Here is a 16,186-nt window from a genome sequence, read left to right as displayed (position 1 = left end):
GCCTCCTACGACCATGACCGTGGTGGCCTGGTCTAACTAGGCCTTTGGCAGTGGAAAGTAAGGGAAGCGGACAGGTGAAGCGCTCGACGGTCAGGAGGCGGGCCGGATGTGATCTGTGTGCGGAGGGGGTGAAAGTGCGCCGAGGCCCATGGCTGTGTGGGGCCTGCTGATGCTGCCCTGGGCTTCCGGTGATGGGGGAAGGGTCAGTGAGGTGGCGGAAAGAGCGCCGATGGGCTCTGGGCAGAGCGGCTGAGGCCAGATTCTGGCTCTACCGTATCCTGGCTGCCTGTGCTTAAGGTGACTTGGCTGTACCCAGTCTTGGCTTCCTCCTTATCCAACGGGGCCCCCGGCTGGGGTGGCACGTGCCTGGCCCCCAGCAGTGGCCGAAGCAGCAGGCGCCGCATAAACCGTAATCATCTCATCGAGGGCCCGAGCTGGGTGTTGTTTCGCCTGGTCACGCCCGCACCTCGCGAGTGCCTGCCACGGGGCAGGTGCCCCATAAAGGCTTGTGGATGTCTCCCCTTTCCTTGAATTTCCTCTAGGGTCTTCTTGTCCAGGGACACGTGGACAGAGTAAGGTGGCTGGGGGGGCCCGGAGGTGGCCGTGCAGGGAGCGCAGGGGACAGGTTGGACTCTCTGGGGCCCTCTGATGTGTAGGGCCCGGAGTGTTCGTTCATTTCGAGAGGGCGTGATTGATTCTACACGCTGGCCAGTGGAGCTTTCAAAAACACGGCCCCGGGGAAACGGGTTGGAAACGAAGTCTCTGCAGGCCCACGGGGGCAGCGATCTACCGTATTTCCTTCATCTGAAATGGATGTTCTTTCTCTGTCTTCCTACTTTTCGGGGTTTTTGAAGTCAGGATATACCTTGCATCTGCGTGTTCGCTCAGCATCGTGGGGGTTTCGTTCCCTCCAGAACTGTTGTTAAATCTTCCAGTCGATGGTATTTTATATCGAGGAAATCTGGCTGTGCTTGGCTTCCTGGTCCCTCCACCCCTTCCCGGTGATGTATTAAGTCACTGTGAGTTCGGCTGGACGACCCAGACAGATCCTGTCTGAAGGTTTTCGGAGTCCCTGGTGGTCCGTCTTTGCTGCCCAGAGCTTCTGAACGTACAGGGAGATGTTTTATTATTTGGTAGCATATAACTTCCTCAGCGTGGTCTCCCGGGGGATATTACTGGTGAACTCAGAGACATTTGCTCCGCATCAGCTTTGACCCTTTGACAGTGCAAACCACTAAATGAGAAGAATTCCCATCGATGACGTGTGCCCCGTAGGAAGCACATAAAAAGCGAGAAAGTCCACCGCGAGGCCGGCAGTCAGAAGGGAACGATGCCTTCCCCCTTGGGCCCCGGTAGCGAGCAGTCTTCTTTCAAGGAGCCGTTCGGGGTCTGGATGTCAGAGAGAGGCCGGCGCCTGACCCAACACGACTCGGTCCCCAGTTCAGCCAGCGCACGAGCTCCTATGTGCGCGTCAGGATGTACGGAGTGGAGGAACACCCAGAGGGATGCCGGGAGGAGAAACCCTTTGAACTCTGAGCGCAGAGGGGCCAGGGTGGGTGGGAGCCCCTGACCCCGTGGCTCCCTGTCGGTGGTGTTCCATCCGTGCGTGATAAGGGCGCCCACTCACCCGTGGGCGGTTCTGATTGTGGACCCGGCTGTCTGCAAGGCTGGCCCTCCCGGTCTCAGTGCTGGGGTTTGGGGACACACGGGACGAGCCCATCCCTTCCCCAAAGGGCAGGACTTCAGAGAGGCAGCAGCACCAGGCGTGGGTCTGAACCCCGGAGTTGTCACTTTTCGGATCCTCGCTGTGATGTGTCTCACGGTTTGACCTCACGGGTCAGAGAAGTAGCCCCAGAAGCTCCTTGTATGTTGTCAGGATGTTATGAGGACACTGTTGGGCACACGGCAGCATGTCCCTCGAGGACCCACGGAGGTCATTTTTCTCTCGCTTCAGTCCTGGCAGAGAGTGGACTGGCCCGGCCCCAGCGGGGCTTGCTGGAGCACGTAGGAGCCCGAATGGAGCGGCTCAGGGCTTTCCAGATGGTGGACCCCGGAGCCTGGGCATCGGAGGGTGGCTCAGGGCAGCGGTGTGGGTGGGTGGGTCGGGGGAACAGAGGGTGGGGGGAGCTCGGGCTCCTGACTGCTTCCCTCCCCCGCCCGGAGCAGCCCGTCTGCATCTGTTTTATATACCGCGGCTCTTGGCAAAATGATTTCTGAGAAAGGTTGCCTCCTTGGAAGGTGCGAGCCCAGCCTGCAGTCCTCCACGGCCAGCATCTGGCGACCTCAGCCTGTCACTGCTGATCTGACTCTGGGTTTCTCCCTGTTTCTCCTGCCCTGTTCCTCTTTGGCTGGTTTCTTCACATCTTATTTATTTACTTATTCATTCATTCATTCATTCATTCATTTTGAAAGAGAGAGCATGAGCGGGCAAGGGAGCAAAGAGAGAGAGAATCTCAAGCAGGCTCTGCACTGTCAGTGCAGAGCCCGACATGGGGCTCGAATCCACCAACCAGGAGATCACGACCTGAGCTGAAATCAAAAGTCGGACGCTTAACCGACGGAGCCACCCAGGCGCCCCCACATCATTTTCATTTGCACCGGGTGTATCTTTTCAGGCTGCTTCAAATCCTTTTTGGGTTTTGAGCCACCGGCTAACAGACACAGTGCTTGTTGCCATCTCGTCTGCACCGCTCTTGTGTTTAGGGCCCGGGTCCGGGGCCCTGAGAAGCTGGTCAGGGTGCGTGTGGGTGGGGGACGGTCCCAGGACCACCACCCCAGCATCCCCCCACCGCCTCCACTTCCCGCCACACGTCTTGACATGCACACGCCTCACTTGCACCAGGAGGGCGCCGCCCCCCCCTGCCCCCCCCCCCCCCCCCCACTCCCAGCCCTGTGCCCACTTCTTGTTCCTTCCTAAACTCTCCGGGAGGCCAAAGGCTTCTGGACCCAGGCCCTGCCCCGGGCCACATTCCTTTCCTAGAATGTTTGTTTGATTTTTCTTCTGCCCCGTCAACACCGGAGGAGCCCGAGGGCATGCAAGAGCTGTTTAAAGAGAAGGAAAAGCTCAGTCTTCAGCTCAGGAGCGGATTCCGGCTGGAGCTGGCCTTCCCAGCAGAAGCTGAAATCCCTGGTGGAAAAAGTGAGGGTTTTGGACCCAGGGAAAAGGTGGCGTTAACTGGCCAGGGGGAGCCTGAGATCCAGCTCCGTGTGGGGCCCCTCCTCTAGGAAGGGTATTTCCACCTCCCCGGGCATCGTCCTGGGGTGCTCCCTGAACGCGGCCACATCTCTGTCCTTGGGCCCCTAGGCCGGCCGTGGCTCGGGTCCTTCCCTAGATGCTGCCTCGGGCGGCACAGCCCGTCTCACAGGTCTAATGGGGGACATTCAGGTGGCCTGCTGGTCCCCACACTGGTTCCCCTTGCTGCTTCCCATCCCTGGGGCTTCTGGAGCCCTCAGGGAAAGGCAGCAGCAGGACCCCCTTGTGTGTGTCCTCCCGGCTGAGCCACCCTCCCCCCCCCCCACGCCCCGCCCCGCCATGGCTCCGGCAGACCCCTCCCCCTCTCCAGTCCCGTCCCTCCCCCATCCTGTACGTCCACCACCGCTGGGCTGCACCCCCCGCTGCCAGGTGCTCACTCACACACCCACACACACTCACACATGCACTCCTGTGCACAGTTCCACCATACTCCAATGGCTTACGTGTGCGTGTGTTCACACTCCCACACGCACACACACACACGCAGCTCTCCACAAGCTTGCCTCTCCCTCCTTTCCTCCCCAGGGAAGAGGGAGGATGGACATTCCCTGCCCCGTTCCCAGCTCAGCACGCAATGGTGCTCCTCTGACATCAACAGCCGGAGGTTCTTCTGGGGACCCGGCCCTCTCTGGTCTCAGTGCACCGGGTTCAGCCAGGCCTGACCCCACCGCGGATCCCAGGGAGCGAGCCAGGCCCGGGGAAGCAGAGGCCAGCTTCCAACTGGCCGTGGCCACAGTGCAGGGATGGGTACATGACCCAACTTGGCTAGAACTTTCCAGAAGGAAGCTGTCCCACTGGGGGCACTGGGGGACTGAGGGTCCAGAGCCACATGCACTGAACCCACACAGGAGGGAAGCAGAGTCCAGACTGAAGGGTGCGTTCCTCTAACACACAGGTGCTCAGGGCAGGAGCCACCCTTGAACTCCCGTTAGGGTCAACCCTCTTTGTGCAAATTAGTTTGGGCGAGGCTCTCTCCCCCACACCCAGAGGCACCTGGAGCAGTAAGGGGACAGCACTGGGGTGGTAGGTGGCGCCCCAAGGCACTTTGGAGTGGAGTAGGAGCTGGGTGGTGAGGCTTGGTGGGAGGAAGCTGGATCACCCTGGTTAAAAAGCGGGAGCCAGGACGGGAAGTCGGTCTTTCTCTGTCTGTTCCCTTTTCGGGACCTCCTGCCGCTGTCAGGCTGCTTGGGGTCCCTCGGAGAGTACCTGAGCTTAGAAATGTATGGGACTCAGGTGTGGAGGGACCTCAGTGACCCGGGCCACCTCCTCTCTTCCTCTGAAATGGCCCCCAGGTTGACTGTGGCCCAAGGCAGGCAGGACGCGGGCACCTCGGTAGGGTCCGCACACGAGTTAGGGCACCCGTGACAGAGTACCGGCTTCGTTTTGCTTCTAGATATTTTCTAACTGTTCTTTAATAAGCAAGACTACAAAAATCCACCTCTGGAGCAGACATCTGCTCTCCAGGGAGCTTTTCCTGCTCCCCCAGGCTGGGGTAGGAACCGCCTTTCCCCATGTTACTTCTGTGCTTACTCTTATCACTCGGGGCTGGGGGGTTGCTTGCTTACATCCTGCAGGACGTCCTTAGGGACGTCCCTGGGGACACGGACCGTGTCTTAATTGTATCTATTCCCCGGCATTCGGACCACATCAAACACACCGTAGATGGTGAGTAAACATCTACTGAGCTCAATGGACATTTCCTAGCCGGACACACTTGCACAAGATCTGGCCGTGTCCCTAAGCCTCAGTTTTATCTACGACAAAAGGGTTAATAAAAACATTTACCCAGAGGCACCTGGGCAGATCAGCCAGGTCTTGATCTCAGGTCTTGATCTCAAGGTTCGTGAGTTCGAGCCCTGCGTCGGGCTCTCTGCTGTCAGCATGAGCCTGAGTTGGATCCTCTGTCCCCCTCTCTCTCTGCCCCTCCCCTGTTCTCTCTCTCAAAAATGAATAAAATAAACCTAAAGAAAAAAACCCCACATTTACCCAAAAAGTGTTATGCAGATTCTGTCCGTGCTGAGCCCCCTCCCCCCTGGGCCCATCTCTGGGGTCACTTGGTGCTGGGTGGGCCGTTTCCAGCTGAGGACGGTCCCCCATCTCAAGGGCCTGGGTCTCTCTCCGCTCTGCCTGAGGGCGTTCTCCGGTTCCAGGTCACCTCTAGGGCTTATTCCCAACTAGACAATACATCTGAGAACGGCAGGGGCAATTACTGCCCTCGGGGAAACCCTCCACCGGTGGAGACAAGGGCCACCAGCGACGGTGTCCTCCGATGGGACAGTTCTAAGGGGCCTGTGATAAATTCCCGGACGGTCCGGGCCCCCGCCAAGTGGAGCCCCAGTGTCTGCAGAGGTGACTGAAAACCCTGTGCTCATCAGCCCCTTTCTTGTTCTTCACGGCATCATCTCCAAATAAACAACTGCACCCAAGTCCCGGTCTCGGGGTCTGTTTTGGTGAGTGCAAATGGAGACAGCTATTTTGGTGGTAAAATGAGGCAGTGGGTCTGAAGACGCATACTTGGTATAAGTCTGTCACCGTCAGCATTACTGTGATCATCAAAGTCATGCCTTTTCTTAAGGACCAGGGCTGCCTAACCGAATGAGGACAGATTTCACCCGTATTTCCACCCCCCGCTCCTCCCTCCCCGGCACAGAACCTGGTACCTTGTAGTTCCAGATCGGCTGACAATCGGACGGCCCGGGAACCTGTCCCTGGTCCTGGCACCTGCCAGGGGCCCCGCTGCAGTTGCTTTTTTCTGCTCTTCCGCCTTTGAACTGGAAGGTAGAGGCTCAAGTGTCCCTCTTGGAGCAAGGCCAGGGGCGTCCCCCCTCCCCGTGGGCCTGGCGGTCCCCGGCTGCTGGTTCCAGCAGGAAGATTCCATGATCTGCAGAAGGCAGCCATTTTCTGGGCCCAGATGGCTGCACCCCCAGCCCCTCCCCAGACAAGATGCACGTCCCTCCTGCTCCATGGCCCAGTGATTAAAGCAAACATATTCAAAGCAACGAGTTGTGCTGAATCAAAGGAAAGACCAAGAATGCATAAAACCCCAACGGTTTAAGTTTCATATAGGAATATCAAAGGAATATTGAAATATAGGAATATCAAGTACCAATTCGTTATTTTTTTTAATGTTTTGCATTTACAGACCCCATTTCAATGGGATGAAGCCTGCTCTCTTTGAGAGGCTCCCATATAATATAAACTTCATTGGTTTTAAAGGAAACAGATTGGAAACCTGGGGCACAGACAGGTTTTCTTGTTCTCTTTCTTGCACGGCTGTGAAGGGTCTAAAGGCAAGGAGACCCAGAGCTATTCGCCGATTTATTAGTGCAGCCATCGAGGGCTCGTGGAGGAGCTCTTGCCCGCCCGGGGTCATCCTGGATGCTGGGGGGAGATGTGGAGAAATGGAGGGCGTGGCATGTATGGTTCCTGCCTTGGAGGAACATGATTAGCACTTCTAAAGTAAGACTGGGGGGCGCCTGGGGGGCTCAGTCAGTTGAGCGTCCGACTTCGGCTCAGGTCACGATCTCGCGGTCCGTGAGTTCGAGCCCCGTGTCGGGCTCTGTGCTGACGGCTCAGAGCCTGGAGCCTGTTTGGGATTCTGTGTCTCCCTCTCTCTGACCCTCCCCTGTTCATGCTCTGTCTCTTTCTGTCTCCAAAATAAATAAACGTTCAAAAAAAAGTTTTTTTTAAATCAATAAATAAAGGCTGGCCCTTCATGCGTTAGGTTTCTCTAGAGAGACCCATAGGATACACACGCGTATCTATGCATGTGTGTGTGCGTGCGTCTATCTCCGTATCTATCATCTTACCAATCATCTATCTGTCTGTATCTACTGAGACATTTAAGAATGTAACTGTGGGAGCTGCTAAGTCTGAGATCTGCAAGTCGGGCCAGCAAGGAGTTGATATTGCAGACTTGGGTCCAAAGGCAGTGTAGGGGCAGAGTTCCTCCTCCTCGGGGAAACCCCCGTCTGTGCCCGCAGGGTCTTCGACGGATTGAACGAGGCTCACTCTCATTACGGAGGATAATCTGCTCTACTCAGAGTTTACTTACCAAATGTGAACCGCATCTAAAAACTACCTTCACGGCGACGTTGGCGTTCCACTAAGCAGCTGGACGCCACAGCCTGGCCATGCCGACAGGTGAAAGTAGTCATCCCACCCAAAAGGAGTATAAAGTCCAGTCCTGGATTCGCCTAGTTGTCAAGCCCCTCCCGTGTGCCCAGCCCTGTTGCGGGTACTGGAGAATAAGTGGGAAATAGCATGGCAAGGCTTGAGACCCTCTCCTTGTGGAAGCCTGATGATAAGGAAGTGAACAGACCCTGCAAATGGGTCCCTGGGGGAAAGTGACACAGGATGTTCCGGTGGAGAGAAGTCACGTGCAGCTCTGGGAGGAGGGAGAGCAACTCCAATACAACGGACAGTCCCCTTTTATTTGGGGAGGTGACGCCTCAGGGATATCCGGTACCAAGAAGGAGCCAGCAAGGCCACAAGTGCAGGAAAGTGTGTTCCTGGCAGAGGGAGTAACAAATGCAAGCCCTGAAGTGGCAAACAGTCTGGCATGTTCCCAGATCAGGAAGAAAGCTGGCCCATGAAGAGAGAAATGATGTGTCGTGCATGAAATCAGAGGGGTAGATAGTGGCTGGAATATTCTGGAGTCACTAGGCCATTTATATAGTTCTTCTTTTTTTTTTTTTTTTTTTTAAATTTTTTTTTTCAACGTTTTTTATTTATTTTTGGGACAGAGAGAGACAGAGCATGAACGGGGGAGGGGCAGAGAGAGAGGGAGACACAGAATCGGAAACAGGCTCCAGGCTCCGAGCCATCAGCCCAGAGCCTGACGCGGGGCTCGAACTCACGGACTGCGAGATCGTGACCTGGCTGAAGTCGGACGCTTAACCGACTGCGCCACCCAGGCGCCCCTATATAGTTCTTCTAAAATTAGGGGAAAGCCTTTGGAAAGTGCTAAGGAAGGGAGCAACATGATATGGTTTATGTTTCTTTTTTTCTTTTTGAGAAAGCGTGAGCAGGGAAGAGGCAGAGGGAGAGGGAGAGAGAGAATCTGAAACCCACGCCCAGTGCAGAGCCTGATGTGGGGCTCGATCTTGTGACTGTGAGATCATGACCTGAGCTGAAGTCAAAAGTGGGACGCTTACCTGACTGAGCCACCCAGGTGCCCCTGATCTATGTTTTTTGAGTCACTCTGGCTATTACGTGAAGGATGGGTCTAGGAAAATAAGCGTGCAAATGGGGATCCAAGTTCCGAGGCTGTTGCAAAACCCAAGGGAGAAGAAATGGCTTCTAGAATGGCAGTGTGAGGAGTTCTGCAAACTCTGTCCCCAGTGAAATAGCCATAAGTGGTGAAAATTATATTAAAAAAAAGCACTATCAAAATATCTTGAAATTGTTCTAAAAACATGCAACAAATGCAGAAATACTTATTCAAGAAAATCTAAATCTGTGGCACTTAGGCAAGAAAACATGATAAAAGTCATTCATATTAGAAAATAAGAAGCAAAGCTGTCTGTGTATTTCAAATGGCACGGTCTTGTGTGGAAAAATCCTAACTAGGGCACCGGGGTGGCTCAGTCGGTTAAGTGTCCAACTTTTGACTTCAGCTCAGGTCACGATATCATGATTCATGAGTTTGAGCCCCACATTAGGCTCTGTGCTGACAGCACAGAGCCTGCTTGGAATTCTCCACTTTCTCTCTGCCCCTCCCCTGCTCAAGCTCTCTGTCTCAAAATAAATAAACATTAAAAAAAAAAAAAAAAAGAATATCCTAGAAAAAAAAAAAAAAGAAAAGAAAAATCCCAATGAATCCTCTGAAAATGTGTTAGAACTGAAAAACAATTTCAGCCACATTGCAAGCCAAATGATTAATACACAAAAATCAATTGTATTTCTATATATTAGCAGTGAATAACATGAAAATGAAATTAAGAAGACAATTCCATTTATAATAGCATCAAAAAGAATAAAATCCTTAGGGATAAGTTTAATGAAAGAAGTATGAAATTGATACTCTAAAAACTACAAAACATTGTTGAAAAAAAATAAAGAAGCTCTAAATAATGGAAAGGCATCCCATGTTCATGGAATGGAAGACTTAATATAGTTAAAATGGCAATGCTGTACAAATGAGCTACAGACTCCATGCAGTCCCTATCAAAACCTCAGCTGGTGTTCTTACAGAAACTGCAGAAATTGGCAAGGTGGTCCTAAAATTCATATGGAAATTCAAAGGATCCAGAATAGTGAAAAGTCTTAAAAAAAGAAGTACAAAGTTGAAAGGCTCACGCTTCTCAATTTCAAACTTACCACAGAGCTACAATAATCAAGATCGTGTAGGGGTGCCTGGGTGGCTCAGTTCATTAAGCATCTATCTTCGGCTCAGGTCATGATCTCATGGTTTGTGAGTGTGAGCCCCGCATCAGGCTCTGTGCCGACAGCTCAGAGCCTGGAGCCTGCTTCTCTGTCTCCCTCTCTCTCTGCCCCTCCCCCCTTGCACTCTGTCTCTCTGTATCTCAAAAATGGATAAACAATAAAAAAAATTTTTTTAAAAGATAGTGTGGCATTGGCATAACAATAGATATATAGATCTAATAGATGGACTAGAACTGAGGGTCCAGGAAGAAACTCTCAAATATATAGTCAACCAATTTTCAGCAAGGAGGCCAAGACAATTCAATGAGGGAAAGAATAGACTTTTTAACAAACAGTGCTGGGACAACTTGAGATCCACCTGAAAAGAATGAAGTTGGACCCCTAACTCCCACTATATGCAAAACTTAAGTTAAAATGAATCAAAGACTTAAATGCAAGGGCTAAAACTATAAGAATCTTAGAAGAAACTATAGGAATAAATTGTTGTAAATTTGAATTCACAAAGCCTTCTTAGATACCAAAGTCCAAGCGACTTAAGAAAAAAACAGACAAATTGGATTTCATCCAAATTAAAAACTTTGTGCTCCAAAGGATGTCATCAAGAAAATAAAAGGATCATCTACAGATTGGGAGACATTTCGAAATTACGTAGATTTGACAAAGGTCTTGTATCTAGAATTTATAAAGAACTCTTATAGTCCAATAATAAAAGACAGAGAACCCAATTAAGAACTGGGCCAAGGATTAAAATAGATATACGGATGGCAAGCAAGCATATGAAAAAAATGCTAGGCATCCTTAATCCCCAGGGATGCACAGATCAAAGCCACAATGAAGATGCTCTTTCACACCCACTTGGATGGAACCCTCAGACGTTGCTGGAAGTATTGTAAAGTGGGGCACCTGCTTTGGAAGACAGTCTGGCAGTTCCTCAAACGGTGAAACAGAGTTACCATATGACCCAGCAATTCCAGGCCTAGGTATGTACCCGGGCAGAGTAGGACCCGCATCCCCACGAAACCTGGATGTGAATGTTCATAGCAGCATTATTCCCAATGGTCAAGAAAGCAGAAACACCCCAAAGGTCCACAACTGACAGATGGATAGAGCAGGATGTGGCATACCCAGACAGTGGAGTATTGTCAGGTGCGAAGAAGGGATACAATGCTGGCACGTGCTACAACGTGGATGAAGCTTGGACACTCGACGTGGAGCGCAAGAGGCCAGATTCAAGGGACCTCATCCTGTAGGATTCCATGTATATGAAATGTCCAGTGCAGGCACATCTCTAGGGACAGAAAGCAGGTGAGTGGCTCCCCGGAGCTGGTGGCGGTGGTGGCAGACGGGGAGCGGCTGCTAACGGGGCTTTGTCTTTGGGTGATGAACACGTTCTAAAATTAGATCGTACACTCTCAATACGTTATAAAAGTCCCTCTGTGACTCTGCTAAGATGCCCACTTTGAATGGATGAAATGTACGTGAATTACATTTCAATAGAATTGTGCACAGAAATTGCGGGCTAGGGAAGACGATGGTTTGGACCACGGCGAGGGGGAGAGGCGTGGGGAGCAGACGGTTTAGACAGATATTTCCAAGGCTTTGCAGATGGGTTGGACACAAAAGGTGAGGGGAAGGGCGGTGGGGGGAAACCAAGGATAACTTTGAGGTTTTGGTGCCTGAAAACTTCATGATATGTGCTGAGGGGGGAGCAGATGGGGGGGCGGATTTTTTGGTGGGGGAAACTAGGAGTTCTGTTTGGACATGTTGGAGCAGCTTGGGAGACATCCTAGCGGAGCCTCCGGGGGATACGAGGCAGACGCCAGTAGGTCACCGTCCCGGGTGGGCTCACCTTCACCACGGCCCAGAGGAACATTCGTACCGTTGCGTTTCCCTCCGTTCTATAAATGAGAAAACCAAAGCTTGGGAAGCATGATGCACGTGTGTAAGGAAGGGAAGCTTTTCATTTTTTTTAAAATAATTAATTTTTTTTAATGTTTATTTATTTTTGAGAGAGAGAGAGAATAGGGGAGAGGGGCAGAGAGAGAGGGAAACACAGAATCTGAAGCAGGCCCCGGGCTCCGAGCTGTCAGCACACAGCCCGACGCGGGGCTCGAACCCACAAACTGTGAGATCATGACCTGAGCCAAGGGTGGATGCTTAACCACCTGAGCCCCCCAGGCACCCGGGAAGCTCTTAAAAGGACCCCGTCTTGGGAGGAAACTGGGAAGAAGCCAGTTGCCTGATGCATCATTGAGCCTCTGAATTCACCAACGCCGGGGGCCATCCTACGGGAAATTCTGTTGCGATGAGAAAGTCCCATTCTTTATTGGTGAGGGCACTTTGAGCGGAAGTTCTTGCAGCTGGAAGCATCCTGACGGTCACAAGTCTTCCCTTGTGCTCCAGTGTTGTCCCATAGGATACTTCCGGGATCGGCCACAGCTCTCCCTGCTCCCTCTCCTTGGGGGAAAAATGCATCTGGGGAAGGGATGGCTTCAGGCATGGTGGGATCCAAAGCCCCTGATCATGTTGCTAGGACATACTTCTTGGCCTCAAGGCCCACATCCTCACAGCTCAGTAACCCAGACGAAACGAGGACTTCTTCACACACATTGAGCTAGCCTCGAATTTCCAAGAAGAACTCTTTTGGGGCCAGATCTAAATCACCTGTTTGCTTTTGTTGATGAGGGTGCTGGAAGAGGTTCAGATTCAGCCCTTCATTTTTTTTATTTGACAGAGAGAGAGCATGAACGAGGGGGGGTGGAGAGAGACTCTTAAGCGCATGAACGAGGGGCGGGGGGCGGGGGGAGAGACTCTTAAGCAGGCTCCGTGCTCAGCACAGAGCCTGATGCGGGGCTTGATCCAACGACCTTGGGATCATAACCTGAGTTGAAATTGAAAGTTGGATGCTCAACCCACTGAACCACCCGGGCGCCCCCAGCTTCAGCCCTTCTAAGCCACTATGGAAACAAGAATTTGTTACTGGAATAGGAGGGAAGGCGTGCCAGGCCAGCACAAACAGCAGATGCCCACTGCACCTGCCACCAAGGGCTTTGGGTCCTTATTTTGGGAAGTGCTACATAGTAGCTCTCACGAGGCCCCTTAGCATAATCAAGGCTCTGAGAAGTCCTGCAGAAAAGGGTAACAACTCTTACAACATTGAACCCAGCATTTAATAAATACGTTCATTTTGATTGTTTGGAAGCCCACGAATTAACATCCACTGAATCCCAATTTTGGAATAGGATTGGGAGGTCCTGGGCTACATGATGCTGATCTTAGGCCCCATGTGCTCTCACATTTGTGCCTCCTTCAAGGCTGTGAAGCAGGAAGAAAAAGTAACAAGGTCCTGGGGTGGAGGAGGAGGCTGTGGACACGACACGTCAGCTCGTGGGACGCCATGTGGAATAACTGTGGCGTGATTTGGAGGAGGTGGCCTTTCCGCACCGATGCCCGCCATCCCCAGAACGTGTGGCTGGAGTAGAGACAATAAAGCCCCACGACCTGTCATAGACCCTCCCTGGAAACTGCCAGAACACTGAAACAGCCACCCCTCAACCCCGGATGGTCTGGGATGCACAACCTGAGTGAGTAACACGGTTAGAAGTTCAGACTACTTCTTCTTGATCCGCTGGGGTTTGTCCGTGTTCACAAGTTTGAGACAAAATGCGTATGGATGTGTATATTTCAGATTTGTCTTATGTAAATGGAAAAAGCATTGCGTAGGTTGTAACTTCATAAGGCTGGGAGACCAGCCTCCAGATCTGCATCTTGAGATAAAACAAGGCAATTACCCAGGCGGGCCATCTCCTGGAACAGCTTCAGACGAAGCCCCAGCAGCCATAATTGAGGACTCGAACGGAACAGAGATGTTCCAAGAATGTTCCCAACCACCGTGATTGCATCAGTCGTCTCTCGGGGAGCCCGGACCGAGGCTTCTGACCACAGGGTGGCTGCCCCCCCCCCTTCCCGTGCACAGCAGGCTGGGATTCCCAGAGCTTTCCCTGCGAGGCCTAACTGGAGGTGTCTCTGTCCCACTTGATGGCCTGTCCAGCCAGCCCGCCTCTGTCCCAAGGGAAGGAGCTGGGGGGGGGTGGGGGGGGTCCCAGGACTCTCAGACCAGCAGATGGAAAGAGGACAGAAGATGCCAGGAGGTTGTCAGGAACTCAGTTTCCCCAACTCCTGAAAGGTCCTTTCACCCTGCGGACCCTTGGCCATCTTCCCAAGGACTTTTATGCTCCCGAATCCTCCTCCTCGGGGAGAAGAAGCCTCAAGACACTGAGAGGCACAGGCCCCTCCCTTTCCACTGCAGAACAAGCTTGTTGAATAGGGACCGAGGTGAGCAACAGGGAAGCCGTTGTCTTTAGACGCTGAAGCATCGTGATGTCCATGAAATCTCGGCAGCAGCTGGGACTCCAGGCCCCAGATCCACAGGCTCGAGCTCTCTCCTCATGCTCCTTGTGGACGCAGCGCCCTTTCAAGGCTCCGGGGGTGACAGGGCTGGGCTCCCACATTGTCCTCAGCCTCAGAGTGGCCGCCTCTACTGAGATGACCCAGGTTATAGATTGTCCCTCTGCATGTGCACCTGGGCCGCCTGGTGGATTTCAGCCCCTTTCCCTGGATTACACACACACACACACACACACACACACACACACGATCCTAAGGCTTTTGAATGTGTCCGATTTTATTGAGTTAGATTTGCTTATGTACTAAAGAGCTTAAAAGTAAATCCGAGTTATTTACGTTTATAAGAGCCCTCACTTTTCTCTCCTCTGCTTATCAGGGACAAAACCCCCAACCCATTTTTTTTTAGGCAGAGGCATCCCATTATCCTTCTGTTCTGCCTTTTTTTAAATTTCTTTTTTATTTTTTTAAATGTTTATTAATTTTTGAGAGACAGAGAGACAGAGCGTGAGCAGGGGAGGGGCAGAGAGAGGGAGACACAGAATCGGAAGCAGGCTCCAGGCTCTGAGCTGTCGGCACAGAGCTCAATGCGGGGCTCGAATTCATGAACCGCGAGATCACGACCTGAGCCCAAGTCGACGCTGAACCGACTGAGCCACCCAGGTGCCCCCTGTTCTGCCTTTTCTTTTCGGGCCTGATCTGAGGCTGGGCCGGCCCACTGAAAGAAACGCTTCTTCAAGAGACTTGGGGTGCCTGGGTCGCTCAGTCGGTGAGGCAACTGCCTTTGGCTCAGGTCATGATCTCACGGTCTGTGGGTTCGAGCCCCGTGCCGGGCTCTGTGCCCACATCTCAGAGCCTGGAGCCTGCTTCGGATTCTGGGTCTCCCCCTCTCTCTGCCCCTCCCCTGCTTGTTTTCCGTCTCTCAAAAACAAATAAACGTTTAAAAAAATTTTTTTTCAAAAGACCAGAGTACTTTCCACTCAGAAAAGAGTTTCAGTGATTTCCCCAAGTCGCACAGCTGTGAGTGCTGCTGGGGTACTAGAACCCAGGTCCCGGCCCTGAGGTTGAGAGCAGGGGAGGGAGAAGAATGGGGGACCCCGCTTCCGAACTCGCTCATTGGAGAGAAGGAGCGGCCGCTGATCACGATCTTTCCCTCCTTGTGCTTAAGGGACACCACGATGGCCCCCAACAGTCCCTGCCCAGGGGCATTCATGCTCTTGTGTCATCCTTCTCGAGAATGGGCTGCAAAGGGGCGCCTGGGTGGCTCAGTCGGTTGAGTGGCCGACTTCAGCTCAGGTCACGATCTCGCGGTCCGTGAGTTCGAGCCCCGCGTGGGGCTCTGGGCTGATGGCTCAGAGCCTGGAGGCTGCTTCCCATTCTGTATCTCCCTCTCTCTCTGCCCCTCCCCCGTTCGTGCTCTGTCTCTCTCTGTCTCAAAAATAAATAAAACGTTAAAAAAAAAAAAGAAGAGAATGGGCTGCATGTAGTGAGTCCTTCTGACAAGTGGAACGCGGCCGAGAGAGCGAGGCATCATCTCCAAGATGAAGTTGTAAAAAAGACTGCGGCTTCATCGTGGGGACGTGCTCTCTCCTTCAGATGGCTTGCTAGGGGCAGAGCTCGTTGCCACACGTGGAGGCTGCTGTGTGGACAGGTCCAAAGGGGAGAAACCGAGGGAATGCTCTGGCCCAAGCCAGTGAGAAACAGGGTCCATGCAAGTGAGTTTGGAGGCGGATCCTGCCCCAGTGGAGCCTTCAGGTAAGACCACAGCCGTGGTCATGTTCTGATCCCTGGCCCACGGGATCCAGGAGGTGATAAATGTTTATTGTTTGAAGTCGTTAACGTTTGCAAAGTGGCAGGTTAATATTAAATGTCTTCGACAAAAATTAGTGAACCGGATTGAGAAATGTGTGAAGAAGAAAACAAGTCATGATTAAATTAGATGTATTCTAGATGTGCACTAGAAAATATATCCAGAATGGGGACCGTCTGAACAGCTTGGAGGAGACAAACCATACGATCAGCTCAGTATTTGCAGAAAAGCATTTGACTAAATTCACTTTATGGTGGAAACTCTCAGCAACTATGAACAGCATTACCTTCAGTTGATAAAGAGTATCTGCCCCAAACCCGTACCAAATATGC

This window comes from Neofelis nebulosa, chromosome 7, assembly GCF_028018385.1.
Source record: "Neofelis nebulosa isolate mNeoNeb1 chromosome 7, mNeoNeb1.pri, whole genome shotgun sequence".
Classification (NCBI taxonomy): Eukaryota; Metazoa; Chordata; class Mammalia; order Carnivora; family Felidae; genus Neofelis; species Neofelis nebulosa.
Note: the sequence above shows the minus strand (reverse complement) of the source record.